Source organism: Vicugna pacos, chromosome 25, assembly GCF_048564905.1.
Source record: "Vicugna pacos chromosome 25, VicPac4, whole genome shotgun sequence".
Classification (NCBI taxonomy): Eukaryota; Metazoa; Chordata; class Mammalia; order Artiodactyla; family Camelidae; genus Vicugna; species Vicugna pacos.
Window position 1 is genome coordinate 14,912,723 of NC_133011.1, and position 20,856 is coordinate 14,933,578.

The window sequence follows — 20,856 nt, forward strand, 5'->3', positions numbered from 1 at the left end:
TCGCAGGATCAGTGCAGTCTAGAAAAGAGTACAGGGGGTGGGGGTTAAGGAAGAGGACTCCAAGCTGGGCTTTGAAGGATGGGTAGGATTTGACTAGATAGGGAAGGAGAAAGGCATTATGAATATGAGAAATGACATGAGTATTAGATTAAAAATGACATATTTGAGGTCTAGTAAGATAACCAGGCTCTCACGAATAAATCGTGTGTGTTTAAAGGTTGTGGGAGATAATGTAATTTCGATGAAGGAGAACTTGGGGATCTGGGATGAGGAGTTCAGATTTTAAGCTGTTTCCAGGTGACTTGCCCTCATGTTTGGAAGGTGAGGCCTGATGGAGGCCTCCAAGGTCTCTGACTTAGAGGAGCATGGGAGCCTAGAAGAGGTAAGGGGTGGCGGGGCAGTGTCCCTGCCCACGTCACAAAGGGCCAGCTGTGCCCTCACTCCCTTCACTCCGGTAGAAATATTCCACTGCCCAGAAGCTAACAGCTGGTCCCAGGCCTCAACACCAATCAAAGCCTTATGCTTTAGACTTAGCAGTTGCATAGCTCACGTACGTTAAATGAAAGCTAGAAACTTAGCTCTTAGCACAGAATGCGGCACATGGTAAGTGGCGATAAATGGACAACATGGCCTCTTCTGTCCCTGCAACCAATATACCCTAATTTCTCTGTTCCCTCCTTGAATTTTCTTTCTTGAATTTAAATGCTATCACATTCTTTATTTTTCTAAACAGCTTCTGGCTCTGTAACACCCACAACAGTAGATCGCCAAGTGTAATCCCCTGACAAGCATCAGCATCACCTGGGAACTTGTGAAACACATTCTCCTGCCCCACCCAGGCCTGCTTAACCAGAAAGCAGGTGGGGCCCAGCGAGCTGTGTTTAAAAGATGCCATCCAGGTGATTCTCATGCACGCTAAAGTGGAGAAGGACGCACTCACTGGACACGGTGATGGCTCCTTAGACTGTCACACAAGGCTCTTTACAGTCTAGTCCTAATTTACTTCCCCAGCTTCAGCCCTTGCCTTGGCCACAATCCAACTGACACCGAGCACACAGTTTAGACAACGCACAATTTTCAGAGTCTCCTGACCATGCCAAACTCTTTAACGCATCCTTGCTTTTGTGTTAGCGTCCCTACGATCTTGTCTAGATTGCACTACGCTCGCTCTGGTAAACCTGCCCCTTTCCTTTCAAGTCCACCCTTAACATACCTTCACCATGACAGGCAGTTACTCTCTCCTCAGCCCCGAAGCCCTCTGTTCAGCCAACTGATACAATAACTGTCGCAATGAACTGAATGCTCTGTTTATATGTTAGCCTAGGTTTGGGACAGGAATCTTGTCACGTTCAACTCTGAATACTTACCCATATCGGAGAGTGGGACGCGGACTGCAGTCCCGGCTCTGCTGACCCTGGGTGCCCTCAGGCTGTGCCTTGGCTCTTTGACTCCGTCTCCACCCCTGCACCTGTTAAAATGAGGGGGTGGATTAAATAATCCTCGAGGAGTTAACACGTGGACTTTGCATTTCTAAAAAGCAGCCAGGTGAGTCTTACAAACTCCAAAGTTTGAGAACCGCAGTTTATGGCTTCCTTACCGCTACAGAATTAAAACACCTCCTGCTATGTATTTAGGAAAATTTCATCTTTTGTTCTTGCCACTTCAAATAATTCAACCTCCTAAATTGCTGCCCTACCAGGCAAATCATAATGCGTAAATCGGCCCAGGGCTCCTCTCTGCTATCAGCTGAGACTGATTTAAGGAACTTTCTCCTACTTTCAAAAAGAGGCCCAGCAAAGAGCTTAGCTGGAAGCTCCTTAAAGTTATCAGTAACTTGGAGAAGCAGCTGAAATTAGGTCTGGGAAGGAAGTGAGAAATTTCCCCCCACAAAGTGTGTTGGACACATTTCTGTTTGACAAAACAAATTAAAGAAATTCTTAAACAAATTAACAATCATATATTCACATAGTTAAATGAGTTCCCAATCATAGATAAAATGGGAGGGCCTCTCCAGCCCCAATTTCTCATGAGCTGATTGTTACAGTTTTTGTAAAAGTGGTAAACATCCAGGAATGTGTATATCTGAATATTCTTTTTCTTATCAGCCAGTGGCAAGGACCGGCCACCCACAGTACCTTGAAGCTGCAGTTTGCTACCAGCAATGATTTGGTTAACCTTTGATTAAACATCGGAATTTAAAGCATGAAAAGGTCTGGAACCCGACACAACCCTTTGACACCACGCTGTCTGTCATTAATGATAATCCACCATTAGATGTTCAGCTTTGAAAATGGAATTAGACGACTCCAGTTTTCAGCCCTAACCCCGCAGCACTGTAAACTGAACCCTGCTGTGTTTGGAGACTTCCTGATTTACTGCTCTGCCTTTTAACTGTTTTCAGGCAAATGGGAATTGAGGGCAGGGTAAAAGAGACCAGGGATCAAGTGAGTACAAACAAGGCATCTCAACTACCATCAAGGGAAGCGACTTTCTGCTTCGATAAGTCACCAGGTCAAAAGGGCTTTATTCCCAAGTTGATTTAATCTTCCTTTTTTTGCTTCTTTCTTTCTTTTCTTTTCTTTTTTTTTTTAAACTAGGTGTAAGAATTTCCTTGTTGGGACATCATGCAAGAAATATTGGGTATCCTTTTTCACTTCCTTTTAAAAACAACAGCAATAATGTTAGTGTTCCCCCAGGTCCCTCCTAAGTCTCAAAGGTGGTTCCCTTTTAACCACAATACATCAGTGTGTCTGAAGGCTCCACATCCCATTTCATGTAGAGCGTGGTGTTCAGAGCAGGGCACAGTATGTGTCTAAGTGCTTGTTGAATGAACAAATGACCAAATCTGCCTCCTAGTTTCAGGACTGCGGTTTGCACATAGGCAAGTTTTAGGCAATAGGAAAATTACAGGCCGTTGACTCAGATTTCTTTTGCTGTTAACCGTTGACTTGTTATTCTTAGGCTCACTTTTTTTGGCTCTGGAGTCCGTGGCGATCCCTCTCCACTCCCACCCCATAGATTTTAGCTAATTGCTGTTCAGCATCTCTCTCAGCTTCAGCTGGTGGAACGAGGGGTCTCAATGTCCAGGCTCCTTCTTCAGTCTCCATCCTGCAAAACCCTCAGGGAGGACTGTGATCCCTCTTCCCCTTCCCCTGAGAGGAGAGAGATTTAGGCATCGTTTTCCATGTAAGTGCGAAGGACTCGAGCAAACTGTATTTTCTTTGGATCTCAGATGCAGAGATGGCCTAACATAATTTAATCGTTACATTCTCTTCACCAAATGTGATTACATTGTACCACTGCCATACAGAAACTTGTCAAACTGTAATAACCTCCAAGAAATTTCTCTTTCAAGTAAAGGTTTGTGGAGTACCACTACAGCCACAACATCAGTGTTACTTTGGGAACCTGGAGGCTCTCCCAGATTAAATCTTCCAACCCTACTGTGCTGGGAAACGTTATCATATTTAACAAACACACATAACATTTACAATGAAATAGATACTGTTTTATGTGCTTTATAAGTTTTAAATTTGTTTAATTTTCAAAACAATCTAAGAGTTAGGGACTATTATTAGCTCTATTTCAAAATGAGGAAAGAGACACAGGCCTCTAAGAGATCACTCAGGCAAGGAATGGCAGAGGGAGTATTCCAATCCGGAGAATTCCAGCTACAAGGCCTGTGCTCTTTACTTGACTCCATCTTCTCAAAAAAACTTAAATTACAGATAAACGATATTTAATGGTACCATTAAATATCATTAATAATAAAAGAATAGGATAAGTGATTTTATTAACAATAAGAGATATATGAGAATTTCTTCTATTATTATTTTTACTATGATCCATAGGTACTATAATATTAGCATTTCTTTTCTGTGATATATGTCATAAAATTTGCCATTTTAAACATTTTTTTAGTATATAGTTCGGTGGCGTTATTTTCACAATGTATGCAACCATTACCACTATCTCTAAAATTTTCCATTACCCCAAGAAGATGCTCTGTACCCATTTAGCAATAATTCCCTATTACTTCTTTCTGTAACCACTAAACTACTTTCTGTTTCTATTAATTTACCTATTCTAGATGTTTCATGTAAATGTAATTATATAGTATTTGTCCCTTTATACTGGCTTCTATTACTTAGCATAATATTTTCAAACTTCATCCATATTGTAGTAGGTATCAGAACTTTAGCCCTTTTTATGGCTGAATAATATTCTACTGTACATATATACCACATTTTGTCTATCTGTTCATCTGTTGAAGAGCCTTGGGTTGTTTCCTCTTTTTGACTGTTGTGAATAATGCCTGAATAAACATTGACACACGTGTTTTGGCTGAAGCCCCTGTTTTTCAATATTTTGGAATTGCTAAGTCATATAGTAGTTCTATTTTGAGCTTTTTGAAGAACTTCCAATAGTTCTCAATAGCAGCTGTATTTTACACCCCCACCAATAATGCACAAAAGTTCTAGTTTCTCCGTATTTGAGCAACACTTATTTTCTGGGTCTGTTTTTGTTTGACTATAACTATCCTAGTAGGTGTGAAGTAGTATCTCACTGTGATTTCAATATGCACTTCTCTGATGACTGATGAAGAGGCTTTTGAAGTGCACATTGGTCATCTACATATTGTCTCTCAAGAAATGTCTGTATCAGTCCTCAGCATATTTTTTCAAATTGGGCTGTTGAACTTTCTGTTGTTGATTCTGTTAAATCTATGTCAGATTTAAGATTTTCAAATATTTTTCTCACTTTGTGGGTTGTATTTTCACTATCTTAATTGCAGCTTTTATGTACAAAAGGTTTTTGGTTGTTGTTGTTGCCTGAACTTTAGGCATTTATTTTTAAAGAACAGTTGCCAAATCAAAGGTTGTAAGGATTTGCCCTATGTTTTCTTCTGATAGTTTTATAGTTTTAACTCTTAGGTTTTAATCCATTTTGAGGTAATTTTTGTATATGGTGTAAGGTAAGGGTCCAACTTCATCTTTTTACATGTGGATTTCCAGTTTTCCCAGCACTATTTGTTGAAGAGACTGCTCTTTCCCCCACTGAATGGTCTTGGCAACATTTGTGGAAAATGATTTGACCAAATGTGCAAGAGTTTACTTCTGGGCCCTTTATTATATTCCATTGGTCTGTATGTCCGTTGTGATGCCAGTATCACACTGTTTTTTTATTACTGTAGAAAGTTAATATTTATACAACTAGGTTCTAATCAGCCACTATAAGATTGAGGGTCAGCAGCTTTGTTATATAAGTAGATCATTTGTGTCCCATAAACACTGAGCTCACTTAGCTAAAGCTAATTACTCTAATAAACACATAACTCCAATATTAGAGAATTGGACCTCACCAATATCCAGTTTTCTTGTCACTCTGGGCAGATTGAAGACCTCAGGGACCATATGACTAGTTCTGGCCAAAAGGCCCTTAATAGGCATGACACGTGTCACTTCAAGGCCAAACATGAGAGACTGGCTGTGAGACCTTTGTGGCCCTCTTCTGCTTCAACAGCCACTGCTGTGGGGGGTTCTGATGCTGCAGCAACAGGGATGGACCCAGCCTGTGTCCCTGAGTGGCTATGGAGCAGAGACCCCCCCCACCAACCTTCACCCCACCCTAGACGGCCTGTGTTGGACCAGTAGCATGTGTGACAAATGACCTTTTGTTGTGGTAAACCACAGGGATTTGGGGCCATATTTGTTAAAACAGCACAAGTATTCTCAAAGTGTGGTCCCTGAACCAAGGGCATCAGCTTCATTAAGGAGCTCATTAGAAATGCAAATTCTCAGGCCCCACCCCAGAGTATTGAGTCAGAATCTCTGAGGTTTTGGACCAGAAATCTATATATTAAAAATCCCTCCAGGAAATTCTTATGCAAGCTAAAGTTTGAACACCATGGCAGGAGCATAATCTGGCCCATCCTAATACTTGGTGATAGGCTTTTTAAACTTATTGAATAACTAAATATAGTTTTTTTTTCAGCAAGTAGAAGATCAAATTTTATTTACTACCTGTATAAAAAACATATTACACATCAAAGAATCAAAAGAAAAAAAAAAGAGAAGAAAAAAAGGGGGGAAATAAAGAAAAGATTATCTACTAAAGACTAATTTATAGTTTATACAGCATAAACCTTCTAGAAATTGATCTTTTCAGTAGTTCAGGTTGTATCCGAATGGGCATGACTTAGTCAGCTTACTGTTTTAACTAAAACTATGTTTGATTTTTTAAATACTGCAGATTTTAATAAATAAACTAAACAAAGCCTCAACGCAGAACAGTCACTGCCAGTAAAACCCAATATCCCTGCAGATGAGAGTGTCACAAATGTATTCCAGTGGTCTGCAGATTTTCCTCTACATACAACATTTAAAAAACACATTAAAACAGACCAGCTTCCAGACTAAACTAATGAAGAAATCACAGCTCAGTGCAAAATATCTTAGACTGCATTTCCTTCTAGTTTTCCTCAGGTGAAGAAGTGGTTGCATGTTATTGAAAATGTAACAAAAGTGGCTCATGCCTTCATACTCCACCCACCTCCCCATCTCTCTCATATTTTAAAAACAAAATAACATTTCCTATAGCCAGCAACCTTTTTAATGTTACATATACTATTTCCAAGGCACATCTGATGACATAGTTTAGAACACAGTTGGTGTCCCAGTGTGTTTAACATGCAGTTTCTTCAGGATCCCTCTCCTTTCTGAATTGCAAATGGAGGAACTGAAAGTGAGAGGTAAAGACTGGAGGGCCACATTCTGTCTTCGGCAATTGTGTACCAACACTATTGTCAAATGTAATGTGAAAGAATTGTAAACTAGGAACTTCTACAGTTTCTGAAACACGCTTCAGGACTGCTGCTTCTTGCGTATTTTCCTCTTCCTGAGGCAATCATCTTTTCATCTCCTGGAGTCTGCTGTAGCTTCGAAATGTCATCGCCAGAAGCACTACTTGGGCCATTTATTGCCGTTTCTGAAGGGCCATGCTCTTCATTCACATCTTTTGCCGAGCCCATTTCAGTAGCTGAAGCTGTATCAGATTCAGTCATCCCATCCATCAGAAAATGGAAAAAGTAAAACTGACTGCACATTCTTCATCGTGATCTTCTCTACCATCCCTACTGTCACCACCTTAGTAAGGGAGGTACTGAGTTTAGCTGCAGTACAGGATGTGTGAAGAGAAGTGGTGGAAAAGAAGATCGTGAATAAAGGTTTGGGCCACAGCAAGCATGATGTATGCTCAGTAAGTGATGGTTATCTTCCTCTGCCCTTTGGCTCCTTAGTACCTCTTGATTGGACTAATGCAGAAACCCACTAACTCTCTCTTCTGTTCAGTTTTTCTGGATTCTAGTCCCTCCTGCACTACATGACTAGTTTGCATTAACCTTTCAGAAGTTCATCTTTGATTACATCATTTTTAACAGCTTTAGTGCAATGGGATTTTCCCTGGGGAACCTGGAATTAAGGGATGCTTTCCATCGTTAGCAGAATGGATGAGAATGGTTCATTATGCATAAACTGTTTGCACAAAGGATGTGGTTTATGCTAAACTCTGCTTTCCTTTGGGGATTCTGGAATTTTTGTACAAGTGAGGCAGAATGCCAGGGTGACCAGCTTCCAATAAAAACCAGTCTCTTAAGAGCTTCCCAGCTAGACAACTTTCATGTGTGTTGCTACAACCTGTGGATGGAGAATTATGTATCTTGTGTAACTCCACTGGGAAAAGACTCTTGGAAGCTGGTACCCAGTTTCCTCAGTGCCACACTTCATTCACCTTTTCTCTTTGTTGATTTTACTGTGTCACCTTTCACTGCAATAAATTATAGCCCCAAATACAACTGTCTGCTGAGTACCCTGGTTGTCCAAATGAATAGTGGGCTGAGGGGGTCTTGAGGATCTCCAACATAACCTCTGACTGTTAACTTCTACTAACTGCTAACCCAATTGCTCTATTGTTTTTGACAATGCCATGGGGTATAAATTACTTCACAGTTTAATCCAATTAATGACTAGCCCTCTGTAGGGGTAAGGTATTGCCAGACTTTGAGACGTGCTTTACCCCAGAAGGGCTCCTCTTAGCTGTCTCTTTCCCTGGTTCTCTCTGTTTATTTTTAAGCTGATCTACCATTTTCCTTGTTGCTACTAATATCATGGAGCTACTAGTTTTTTCTCAACTGCTCAGGACGAAGGTCACTAATGTTTGCAACTCCTTCAGGCATAAACTTCCCCATGCTCTATTCCAAATGAAATCTGCTTCCTTAGAGAGATGGAGAACTTCGGAGCTCTCTGAGCCCATGGCCTGATTAACTCATAGTCCTGGGGCAGAACTTCTATTCCACAGCAATGGAGCAGGGCCTGGGGATGCAGGCCTGCTTCTTTCCTAAAGATGCTCTGCTCTTCCAGCAGGGAGGACTGGATGGGGAGGCAGCCGTGTTCTCTCAGGTTACCCTTCTGGTGTGGATCCTCCACCCTGTGAGAGGCAGTCAAGGCCTCGTCTTCCAAGCCAATCACTTCCAGGTAGGGATCCTGCCCTGTGAGCGGGGTTGGATAGGGAAGCAAGCTTCAGGTCTCTTTGCTGTGCCTGCCTGGAAGAGTTTTTGCAACAGAGGATGCAGGAATGAGAGAGGGTGGCAGCCCTTCCTGGAGTGAAATTGTAGTCCTAGACTAGGAGTTGGGGGGACAGGGAGCCCCATCTTCTTGGCCACCCCTGCCTGGTGTGGAGCTTCTGTTACCTTGATCAAGGAAGAGGGGTGGGAGTAGATTGTAACTAAGATGCCACAGGCTCTCACTTTCTTACTAAGAGTTGGTAGAGTTTCTTGAATAAATATTTCCATATTTAAAACTTCCACAGACAAGTGGTTTTTTAAAAATTATCACTTGTAATTTTCATCAGTTAACTGGCTCCTTTACTGGGCAAAGAGTCCCTTGAGTTCCTTGCACTACCATCCTGGAAGTCCTATTTCTGATCATGTCATTATTACATTCAAAATTGTCAGAGACTGGCTATTTCCTACTAAAGTAGAGCCTATATTCCTTAGCTTGCTTTTCAGTGTCCTGTATAATTTGACTCCATTTGGTATCACTATAATCACGACATAACAAGTCTGGTGGTCCTTGAACATATCTGATGCTGCTCACTCTGTCAAAACTTTCATTTCTTCAGATGCCCATTGGACAAATGAAAAGATGCTGAAAATCACTAATTATTAGAGAAATGCAAATCAAAACTATAATGAGGTATCACCTCATGCTGGTCAGAAAGGCCATCATCAAAAAGTCTACAAATAATAAATGCTGGAGAGAGTGTGGAGAAAGGGACCCCTCCTACATTATGGGTAGGAATGTAAATTGGTGCAGTCACTATTGAAAATAGTATGGAGGTTCCTTAAAAAACTAAAAATAGAGTTGCCATATGATCCAGCAATCCCACTCTCAGGCATATATCTGGAGGAAACTCTAATTCAAAAAGATACATGCACCCCAATGTTCACAGCAGCACTATTTACAATAGCCAAGACATGGAAGCAACCTAAATATCCATTAACAGATAATTGCATAAAAAAGACGTGTGTGTGTGTGTGTTTGTGTGTGTATTTATACAATGGAATACTACTTAACCATAAAAGGGATAGAAATAATGCCATTTGCAACAACATGGATGGACCTAGATATTATCATATGAAGTGAAGTAAGTCAGACAGAGAGAGACAAATATCATATGCTATCACTTATATGTGGAATATAAAAAAGTGATATAAACGAACTTATTTACAAAACAGAAACAGACTCACAGACATAGAAAATAAACTTATGTTTGCCAAAGGGGAAAGTGGGGGAGGGATAAATTAGGAGTTTGGGATTAACAGATATTTGCCACTATACATAAAATAGATAAACAGTGAAGTCCAACTATATTCAACATTTTATAATAACCTATAATGGAAAAGAATCTGAAAAAAAATCTGAATCACTTTGTTGTACACTGGAAACCAATACAACATTGTAAGTCAATTATATTCAATATAAATAAATATACAAATAAACTCATTTCCTTAAAGAATATGTGGTATACACACACACACACACACACACACACACACACAAAATGGAATATTACTCAGCCATAAAAATGAAGGAAATATTTCCATTTGCAGCAACATGGATGGACCTAGATTATCATACTAAGTGAGTAAGTCAGAGAAAGACAAATATATGATATCACTTATATGTGGGATTTAAAAGTCATACAAGTGAACTTATTTACAAAACAGAAACTGACTCAAGGACATAGGAAACTAACTTATGATTACCAAAGGGGAAAGAGGGGGAGGGGAGGGATAAATTACGAGTATGGAATTAGCAGATACACATTACAATATACAAAAAATAAACAACAAGGATTTACTGTACAGCACAGGGAATTATATTCAATATCGTATAATGATCTATAATGGAAAATAATCTAAATAATATATATAAATAAAAGAAAGCTTTCATTTCCTTTCATATCATAACACATATTCACAGTCTTTATTTCTTCAATATAAATATCCCTCTTGTGTCTTTAATAATTTTTCAGCTCACAGTTGCCTCTCCCTATGTCACATTCTCTTTTTCTAGTTTTGTCCAAGTATTAATAGACGTTATCATTCGCTGCAGGTAGTACAATATCCCACACATAGTAGGCACTCCAGAAATATTTCTTGTTCCGTGAGCAAATGGCTGAATGAGAACAAGTCATAGCAGAGAGTCAAAAGTAAGGGCTTCACCATTTAAAGAGGACTTTCTCACATATGCTTCCCATTTGCCAGTCCCAGCAACAATGTTGGTGAAGATTGTCATTATTACTCCCATAAGGAAATTGAGGCTTTAAAATTTAAGATTTATACCCAAGATCATACAGATACTGACTAGCCACTTGCAGATCCGAGTTCAAAGCCTGTGCGCTGTTAAAAACCAAACTTTTTCTAAACTGAAAGTGCCTTCTCCTATGGAGCCCTGCTCATTTTTCAATTAGAAAGGCATAGGGAAATTAAAAATAAGGACAAAACAGATAAAGGAACCCCTTTCTGAAACTTTTGCTTAGATATCTAAAATGTAAACTTAAGCCTTTGGTAATGAATGTTGGTTATATAATAGATAGGAACAAAGTAAGTCTATTCTTCACAAAAATGCTCTGTGTTAACCTAACCACATGGCCATTTTATTACAGTAACTATGTTGTTTTGAAAGATAACGCATTCCACTGGAGATGAAAGATAAGCAACTGCAGTATGTGGAGGAAAAAGGGGAACTTTTGTTGTATATATGAGCAAGGCTAAGGTCAGGTGAGAGTTGCCTGAAGAAAAGGATTTGGAAAGGAATTAACTTCTGGGTGAGGGGGAGTGCTATTTAGAAATGGTATTTCACCCCCTTCTTTTAGTTACTGAATCACTGTGGACTCATTCACTGAGTGTTATCCTCATAAAAAGCCCCTTTGATTGTCAGGAGGTAGATTTTGTTCACAACCACACTTGGCATTCTGATTCCTCCACTTAGGTGGGCAGTTATCAACAGAAGGACTTTTTTGGTAGGTGTTGGTTAAGAGTTAAAAAATAACTCTTTATCCAATGTGTGGAAGAGGCAGAACCAATGTGATAGCACTGTACCTTGCACCCCGAACCCTGAACCTTGAGCAGCACTTTGCCTATCTTTAAAATGGACATATTACTTCTGTTTATGTGTGCCCCAAAGATGAAAAAATATGTGAACATTTCTAACAAAATGCCTGGCATATGGTATGTGCTTAAGAAAGTTCTACTTGCCTGCTGTGCCTCTCCATCATTGCTACCCTCTGGATGTGGTCCCAGATTCCCTGATTGGTTTTATCAAAATGGATAAAAACATATACAAAAGAATGCTAACAATGCAATGCATTAAGGGGGCTTGGAATTCCCCATCAATCACTTACTTTAACCATGCCATAAGAGTGGTGATGGGGAGTGGGTGTAGTAAGGGAAACTGGAAATGTTACATGTACAGGCAATCATACAAGTAATAGATGATTTACTCTGTGTGTGTTCCAGTTTGAAAAATATTTTCATGTACATACTCCCACTTGATTCTCCCCAAGCATGATGATGTATATGTGCTTATCTTCCTTTTGCAAATAGAGACTGAAGTTCAGATGATACACCAAACATGTTAGAATGAAAACATCAATATGGGTGACCAAATTTTCTATGGAGAGAAAATAAGTAGTCATTTAATAATACTTTGTAGAAAGAAAGATGGCAACAACAAAAATGTTAGGAGATTCCCAAACCTGGACATAAACTATATACCAGCCGAAGGAAGGGGACCGCTACATCTGCAAAAACAAGAACAACATTGCAACAATTTATTGATCCCTATGGAAGCCAGCGCCCCCCACCCCAAACTTTTCTATAAGCCCCCTACATTCTCTCCCCAGCAGGCTCACAGTCTTGGAGGCATTAGCCCACTGTGACCTCCTTTGCCTAGCAAAGAAATAAGCTGACTTTTCTACTTTAAAAAAAAAAATAGATGGCAACAGATAGGTAATTTCATATTAGGAACGAGGTGTCAGATATATTCATGCTTGGGGGAGATGAACAATACTTATTTTGGGACTACATTTGTCATTATGTAACTTCTCATCTCTGTTATCAGATTTTTTTCAAAAAGAATTTTTCTCCTTCTTTTATGTTGTTATCCTTATAGAATTTCTGATAAATGCACATCACACTTAATAGTGAAAGCATATACACTTTCATTTGTCATATATTCCTCCATACAAGAAGCACTCATTGGATAACAATAAGGAATTTAGAACAGCATTAAAGAGTCGTATTTTATTGATCAACTTTTAGTACATTTGTAATGGATGAGTTGAAATGTTGTATTTTGGCAATATATTTTTATTCACTTTTAACTTTAAGTCCCTCTGAACATTCTGACTACTTGATGTGTTATTTTTAAATCCTAAGGATTTTCATTTCTTTCTCTATCTATTATTTGATAAGAATTAATGTTTTTGCAGCTTGTTTCCAATTAAAACAAGAGATGTGTAATTGTAAATACTTATTTCCTGGAGTTTGGGAAAAATAAAATAAAATAATGTGAATATTTTTGGTGTCTGAAATTGTATACTAATAATTGAATTATTTGGAAAATTATGTTATTTGCATTGTATATTATTATTATTTATTTAACATAAACAACAAAATTTTAGAATGCATGGCTAAGGACAAAGGAAATTTAACATGAACAAAAGAGAGTTTTATTTCTCCCTAGAAATATATATTAAATTTTATTCTGGGTTCACTTTACAAAAAATTAAACCTTGATTTATTTTTAGTCTGACTTTTTGCTAAGAGATTGAAATCTCTTTTTAAAAATTGTTGTCTCTGATAACATTGCCCAGAACACTTGCTGAAGATAAACACAATGGAATCAACAGAGTAATGTGATATTTCCTCATGGAATACCAAGCTTATCCCTCGTGGGACGCAAAACCCATGATCAACTGGCAGGGTTGTGAAGGTCTCTCTTACACACTAGATTGATCTGATAATCCATACCATGTTTGGACATATTTTATGTGTTATAACTTATATTCTTTTGTTTCTATGGCAACTGATAGCTTTGTAAATTTTTGAAGCACTAGGGAAAGAAACATATTGGCAGAATGCTTAGGTTTTCATTTTTCCATAAGATAGAAAAAGCAAAATACTCAACGACTAGCTATGATGATGTGACAAGAGATTATTTAATTATTCTTGACATGCTTCTATGTAGCCAAGAAGTAATCTTAACTTTGTTAAAGGCCTGCATTGATTTAAAAACAAACTCAAATACAAAAATTTATTTTTCTTATTTTAATGAAATCATGGATTATTTAGCACAACAACATCATGTGAAGTATATGTACTGTTTTGGTACAACTGGAAAGGAAACCTTGCAATTTTGAGTAACCAAATGGATTTTAGTTTTTAGTCACTATGTTTTACTGACACAAAATTAGATTTTTTTTTTAAAAAAATCAAGTTTCTTAAATTTATTCCTACGTGAGAAAATTTCAATAAATATTTGCAGTTTGTTCATCAAAACTTTTTAGTTTTCTTAATTGGCTAATGACTTCTATTGACATAGGTCAGGAATTAGTAAACTATGGCCAAATTAAGCCTGTTGATGTGTTTGTACATCTTGTGATTTAAGAATGATATTTACATTTTAATAGTTGAAAAAAAATTTAAAGAACAATATTTTACAACACATGGAAATTATCTGAAATTCAAATTTTAGTGTTTATAAATAACGTTTTATTGGAACATAGCATGTCTTTTCATTCATGTGTAGCCCATGGCTGCTTTTGCACTATAACAGCATATTGAGTAGTTGGGACAGAGATCATATCTCTCACAAAGCTTAAAGTATTCTTTATCTGGCCCTTTACAGAAAGTTTGCTGGCTCCAGAGATAGTTACCTAGTTACCTCTAAATCCCAGATGGCTACTAAAGAGCATACACACACACACACACACAAAATGCACCCTGGGTGTGTGTCCTGTGAAAATATTTTCATTCCAAATACTTTGATTCCTGGGAACTATCACTTACATTTTGAATATATCTTTTCAAGTTTAAAAATTATTAAGAAAACAATTTTCCATCTTTACCATCAAGATCATGACAGTTTAAAAAAAAACTGAAAAACCAAAGACAACCTATTGTGCAAATATAAATCTCATGGGTTAAATATACTTAAATCCTGGGTCACAAACGTTACTGATATACGAACATCTATCTTCTCCTTCCTCATTCCCTACCATTGGACTGAAACATCATATAGTCATTATTAGGACATTTGTTGTCAGATGGTTGATACTATTAGTCAGAGTGGTATGTTGGATCGTTACTGAAAAATGATGGAATCTAGATTTAACTTAATTTTAATAATTTGTATTATCTTGACGGGAAATCCAATTGTATGTTACTTAACAGTCTGATGCCTAATCGTATACTTCTATGATATGATAAGACATATCCAACAATTTACACACTGATCTGTATTTTCCAAAGAAAGACAGCTCAAATGAAAATAGCTTTCAAATTGTTTAGAGCTCTGGGGAGGGGATAGCTTGTGGGAGAGATATAAGGAAAAAGCCAAAGGGTTTAGGACTCTTGACCTTTGCCTCTTTCAGCTAAGCAGTTTTGTTTTCTCATACTGCAGGTCCTTCCTGAGGACTTTTAATATTCTACTGTTGCTAAATGCAGTGGTTTTATACTATGTCAACTTGAGCTAACCAGAACTACATTTTCCAGCAATCCCTTCCTTGTATGATTCTAGATTAGTGTTGGCCACAAGGGAGGTCTTCATTAGATTTGGTAGCCACGTGGAGAGGTATCATTATGCCCTGAAGTTCAGTGTAGGGCTAGCTCATGCACATCATCACTGACCTGACAGATTCCTTTCATTTGCATGAATGCATGTGGTCCGCCAGCTCCTTTAGCTTCTCCGTGTCCTCTGCCAGTCACAATACAACTCTCCTATGGTGCAGGGTACCAGTTTCTTCTGCAGGTCACCCACATAGTCATGGGTGGAGGTGGTGAGAAGCAGAGGCAAATTCCAGCTTGACCCCACAGCTTTCTGTTGTCCTTGAGAGTTTCAGTTTGTGCATGCTCTATCTGTTTCATGTTCAGGATTTCTCCCCAGAAAGGCTGAATCTGCTGACTTCAGACCCACTACCAGACATAGATGCAACCACCTTCTGCACAGGTCTTCATAGATCACACCTCTGTATATAGTATAATACCAAAAATAAGTCCCTTATTCCATATCACTTCAAGATGTATGCCTCTCTAATAGAACCATAGCAGGTATATTAAAATTATCTGAAAGCTATTCATCACCCATACACACTGTTTCATAAATGAGGAAACTGCAATTTATAGAAAAAAGAAGTAATAGTCGTCATTGTCATCATAGGAGTGGTAGTAGGAAACATTTATCCAGGCTTACTCAGGAAATACTTAAACATGTGAAGTCACCTAATCCTCATTCTAACCCTCTAAGTTAGCGTTACCATTTCCCCCACTGTAAAGGCAAGGAAAACTGAAGTAGAAAGAATGTGAGTTTAAGGCTTGAGGTCATAGCTATTTAAATAGTGGAGTTAGAATTTGAATCAAAGCAGTTTGAGTCACTCCAAGCTCTTAATAACAGCTTATCTTTGATGGCAGAGATTTTATCTTTGATGGTAGAGATGAACTGAAAAAAAGTATATTCCAGGTCTCTGTTTTCACAGGCAATTGCTTGAGCAATTCACAAATACTTACTCAGTATCTACTATAGGGCCTGTTTTAGACGAGCAAGACAAACATGGTCTCTGCCCGCATGGAGCCAGCATATATGTTATTATATTAGCATTTGTGAAATGAAAACTGTGCTCCTGTTTGAAGCTATATCTATATTTATCATTCTCACTCTATCTCTCAATGTAGCTGTATTTCATCATATTTGAAACATTCAAACATATTAGAGGTGATTTGAAGAAAATCATAGGCATTGAGAGCAATTGTTTTGAATAGTAAGGAATAATAAAAAATTTATAGTTCCTAAAATATTTAAAGTAGAATTTGTATTTTCAAAAATATAATCATTTGACATGAAAATTATGATATACATGATTTGGGAAGAAAATTATAAAGGTCCATTTCTCATTCACAAATGAACAGACAGGTCAATTATGTACTGTGGTTGACCATATGTTTTTGTAAGTAAGCTATAGTAGTAAAACCCTTCAGACCCTTACACCTGTTGGAGAACCCTGGTAGTGCTCACTCTGAAGATTCTTGATAACATACATAATTGACTATAAACTAGAATCAATTTTAACCTTGAATCTAGCATGGAACTTCTGTTATCTAAGAATTGTCTCTCCAGGAAGCTCAGGATTCTTTAACAAGTTACAGCCTTTAAGCGGCCTCCTAAAATGAGTCTTTCTATGCTTACGAAGAAGATGCCCTAAATGGCAAAGAAAATCTTCAGGGCCTGTCCTTACTCAGGCTGCCATGCAGAAAGGATTTTCTGCTGGTTGGTGTTGTCAATAAATGTCATTCTTTCATGCATTAATTGGGAGGCTTGTGAGAGAAGTAACAAGAGGTGAATGAGCCAAGAAGAAGGAAAAAAGGTTCAGACAAGGTAAGAGAGCAATAAAATGAGATTCCATATAGAGGTGATTGCAATTAGAAGTGGCAATAGGAGGGGTGAGTAGCAAACTCTGGGGGGAGGGGAAGGACCACTTGTGCTTGATTAGCCCTTAAATACAAAGGACATCATTAAGTCTTAACTTAAATGTGTGTAGCGTTGGATGGAGCAGCTTCCTTTCCCTCTGCTTTCTCTTTACATGTGGTAGCATCCAGTCCTCCCCCTGTTCCCTGACTCACTCTTCCTCTTACCATGTATGGTGACTTAACTGTAGAATTTTTGAGAAGGGCTGACTCTCTGTAACATTGTCCTTTTTGCTCCCTTTTCTCTCTGGGACTATCCTGGCTATTGAGAGCATGTGTTCAGCAATGGGATGAGTTTAGAGGAGAAGGTTCTGCCTCTGCTATGGGGGAGTTCTGAGGTTGCTCAACACTTCCCACGACGGGGGGTAAACCTGACTAATTCTGAGGTCCAGTGTTGGGAAGTCCACCATTCCTAGCTCAGGTACCATCATGTCAGGCCATACTGGAACTTAGATGGAAGTATACTCTGTTCTCTTACTGATATGCTGAGAGATGTGTGGCAGTACTGAGGAGAAGGAGTGGGAGATGTGGCTTATCTAAGTAATTTATTCCATTGTATCTTATAGGAGGTAGAGGCTGCCCAGTATATGATACATCCACTGTCTGACGTCACACACTCATACCCAAGGGGTCCTATCCTCCCCAGGGCTGGGGAGTAATGGTGGCATTATCGCATTAATAGAAAGGGCCTCCTACTCCTCTCTCTAACCCTCTTAATACCCATGACAGGAAAGAAGGCATGTAGAGAAACTTGGACAGCTCTCTCCCAGACTTTAGGAAAATATGCTCATTTTCCTTTGGGTTCATCTTTCCATGACTTTTACCATTTACAGCAATGGGACTAGAAAGAACAAGTTTGGATCTGAGACAAAGGTTCTAACAAGTCTGCTTATGCAAGCCTCAAGCAAGAGTGTCAAAAGGAAACCATGTGTCTCTCACAATAGCCAGCCTGGTATGTAGCATAGAAGACGAGAGACTTGGGCCTAATGCTTGTCAAGTAACAAAGTGTATTTCTGCCCAGAGTGTCAAGTTGTATCCTTCCCAAGATCAGTGTTGGAAAAAGGCATCTGGTCAAGGATGGGGCACTTCTGCATCCTGGCTGTGTTTCCTTCTTTGTCTCAGAGGTGGTTCTGATAAAACTGCTGCCTTTTTCTCACAAATAAATTAGCAGAAGCCCTTGGTCAGTGCATCTAAGGAAAGATGCTCTGGCCAAAAGTGTATTAATCTATTGAATTCTGCTAAACCTTTTGTGAGTAACATAATGATGCTCTCAATTCATGAAACATCACCATATAGGTTACCACGGTAACTTCTCCCTTTGGAACCCTTTATTTTCTGGCCTCATTTATATACTTGAAAACGTCCCTCAGTTTTTATCAATTTGCTTATTCAGACTGCTACCTTGAAAATGTTTTTGAAAATGTTGAATTCTGCCAGTTAACCCCAGGCATGGTGTTGTATTTGCCCGTTTGCTTGGATCTGTAGCTCTCTGTGGCCCGAATGCTCTGTTCCTTTTGTCTACTCTTTGTTGGATATGCCCTATTGACACAGGTGATGGTTACATTCTCCTCCTTAGATGGGAAGAATTTCTCATTTCTTTATTAGGGTTGGTGCTGAAAACTAGATCCCCTGTAACATAGCACCACACACAGATTTTTGGTGTAACACCATTACAGTAAGGTCAGGGGCACTGTTGCTAAGTGTGACTTCATAACCACTATTATGTGGGATTTGAGATTTGGGGACTTGGCTATCAGTACCTCATTCCTGTGGCTGTTGAAGGCATTAGAACCGATAGGATGAGCCAAAATATGGTTCACAGCACATCTAGGAGCATAATAATATTGTTTGTGCTGTAGATAACATTTTTTTTTTTTACAATATATGATGTGTTCTAGGGAGCATAACTTTTGAAACTTTTGGATAATGGTTCAATGAGAAAAGTATTTTGATACTGGGAAATTCTGCATATTATAACCATCTCATGGAAAATTACAACTATACTAAGTATATTAAAAGCAAGGAATTTTGCAATAAATATACTGATTTAATTTTAAACCCAGTATTTTATTTGAACCTAGACTTTTCTTTGTTCTTATCAAATCATTTTTTCATTTGGAAGATGATAATGAATGAGTGCAGAACCACATTACTGGTTGTGCTCACATGAAGAAAGGAAATGGACATCTGATTATACCCAAGAATGGGAAAGGTCAATGAGGCAACATGGTATAAATTCACATCCCTTGCTTAACATCAGGGTTCAGAAAGGGCAGTTATGGAAAGTCTTTGTAGGTCTCAAAGAGTCACAGACTACTTGAGGAAAGAGACACGATTAAATACCTCATCGAGTGATGTGTTGAAACTGTGCTCTGAGGACCCTTTCCAACCCCCTTGATGTGTGTGGTGGACGTGGCTGGGTTTCTTCAATAACCGCTTCTCCTGTTCTGCCAGACATGTGGAAGATTCTATTTCTTGGTCCTCTCACTTGCTGGCTGGGCACTGGGATGAGTAGTGGCCAGTGAAGTGTGGGCAGAAGTGACACATTTCACTTCCTGGTAAATGAGAATAGAATAAAGACTCTATGAAATTATCCAGTCTCTTTCTTTCCCTGTCCTCTGAATCAAGAAGTCCATGAGCTTCTGAAAACAAAGTAATGAGATGGAGAAGTCTCCTTAAAGTTGGATCCCTGAGTGACTGTGAGGAGCTTAATCCACCGCTTCCATTTTTCCTCATCCCATCACTCCCGGTTACTTATCTTAGTCACACAGTGTGAGCAGAAAACTCTTGCTGACCAGAGTGACTGAGAATTTGAGGCCACTTGCTGCAGCATAACTAAGCCCCCCGAGTGTGTGTGTGTGCGTGTGTGCGTGTGGTGGGAGATGGTAGCTCAGGCCTCTGTACTCTATGTTTCCCTTTTTTAAACCTTCTATCCCTTTTACTATAGTCAGAGAAACTATATGCTGCTTTGTATATCAGATTGGATTTCTAAAACAGATTTTCTTGAAAATATTGAAAGTTATTGTTAAATTTCATTTCTACTTTATGTTTAAGAATGCTGAAGAACCTCTCAAATGAACAACTTAGTAAAATTTCGTTGACAGTGGTGGAAGCAGAAATAGAACTCAGATTCTTGTTGTGTTTTATCTTACTTCAAGTTTATTTTATTGTACTACAAAGTCAAGAGTTAATAATTAAAAACAAAAAAATACAGAATAGTAGAAGAGCAAATATACCCAAAGGCAAGCACTCTTTATATTCTCATGTGTTTATGATCTTTTAAATTAATAATAGTAATAATCATCTGTATTCATTGAGTCCTTCCAGATGCCAGATGCCCAGCAGTTAAAGACAAGGCTTTTGGAATCTGCCTGGTAAGTATCCATACGCCTACACTTATCAGCTGTGTGAGCTTGTTCAACCCTCTGCACATAAGATTCCTCATCTTTAAAAACAAGGATTTTACTATGGTTTCAAAAGGACTGAATAAATTTTAAAATATGTGTAAAATATTAATACTTGGACGAATGCCTGGATTGTTGTAAACACTCAAT

The 20,856-nt window shown here is 38.6% G+C and overlaps 1 long non-coding RNA gene across 1 annotated transcript; it reads left to right on the forward strand.

Annotated features, from left to right (window-relative positions):
- Nucleotides 1-492: 492 nt before the first annotated feature.
- LOC140689202 (uncharacterized) lies at nt 493-2,265 on the forward strand. Its single transcript, XR_012064085.1, has 3 exons — nt 493-603; nt 1,325-1,545; nt 2,106-2,265. It is a non-coding gene; the product is annotated as an uncharacterized lncRNA (long non-coding RNA).
- The last annotated feature ends 18,591 nt before the right edge of the window (nt 2,266-20,856 follow it).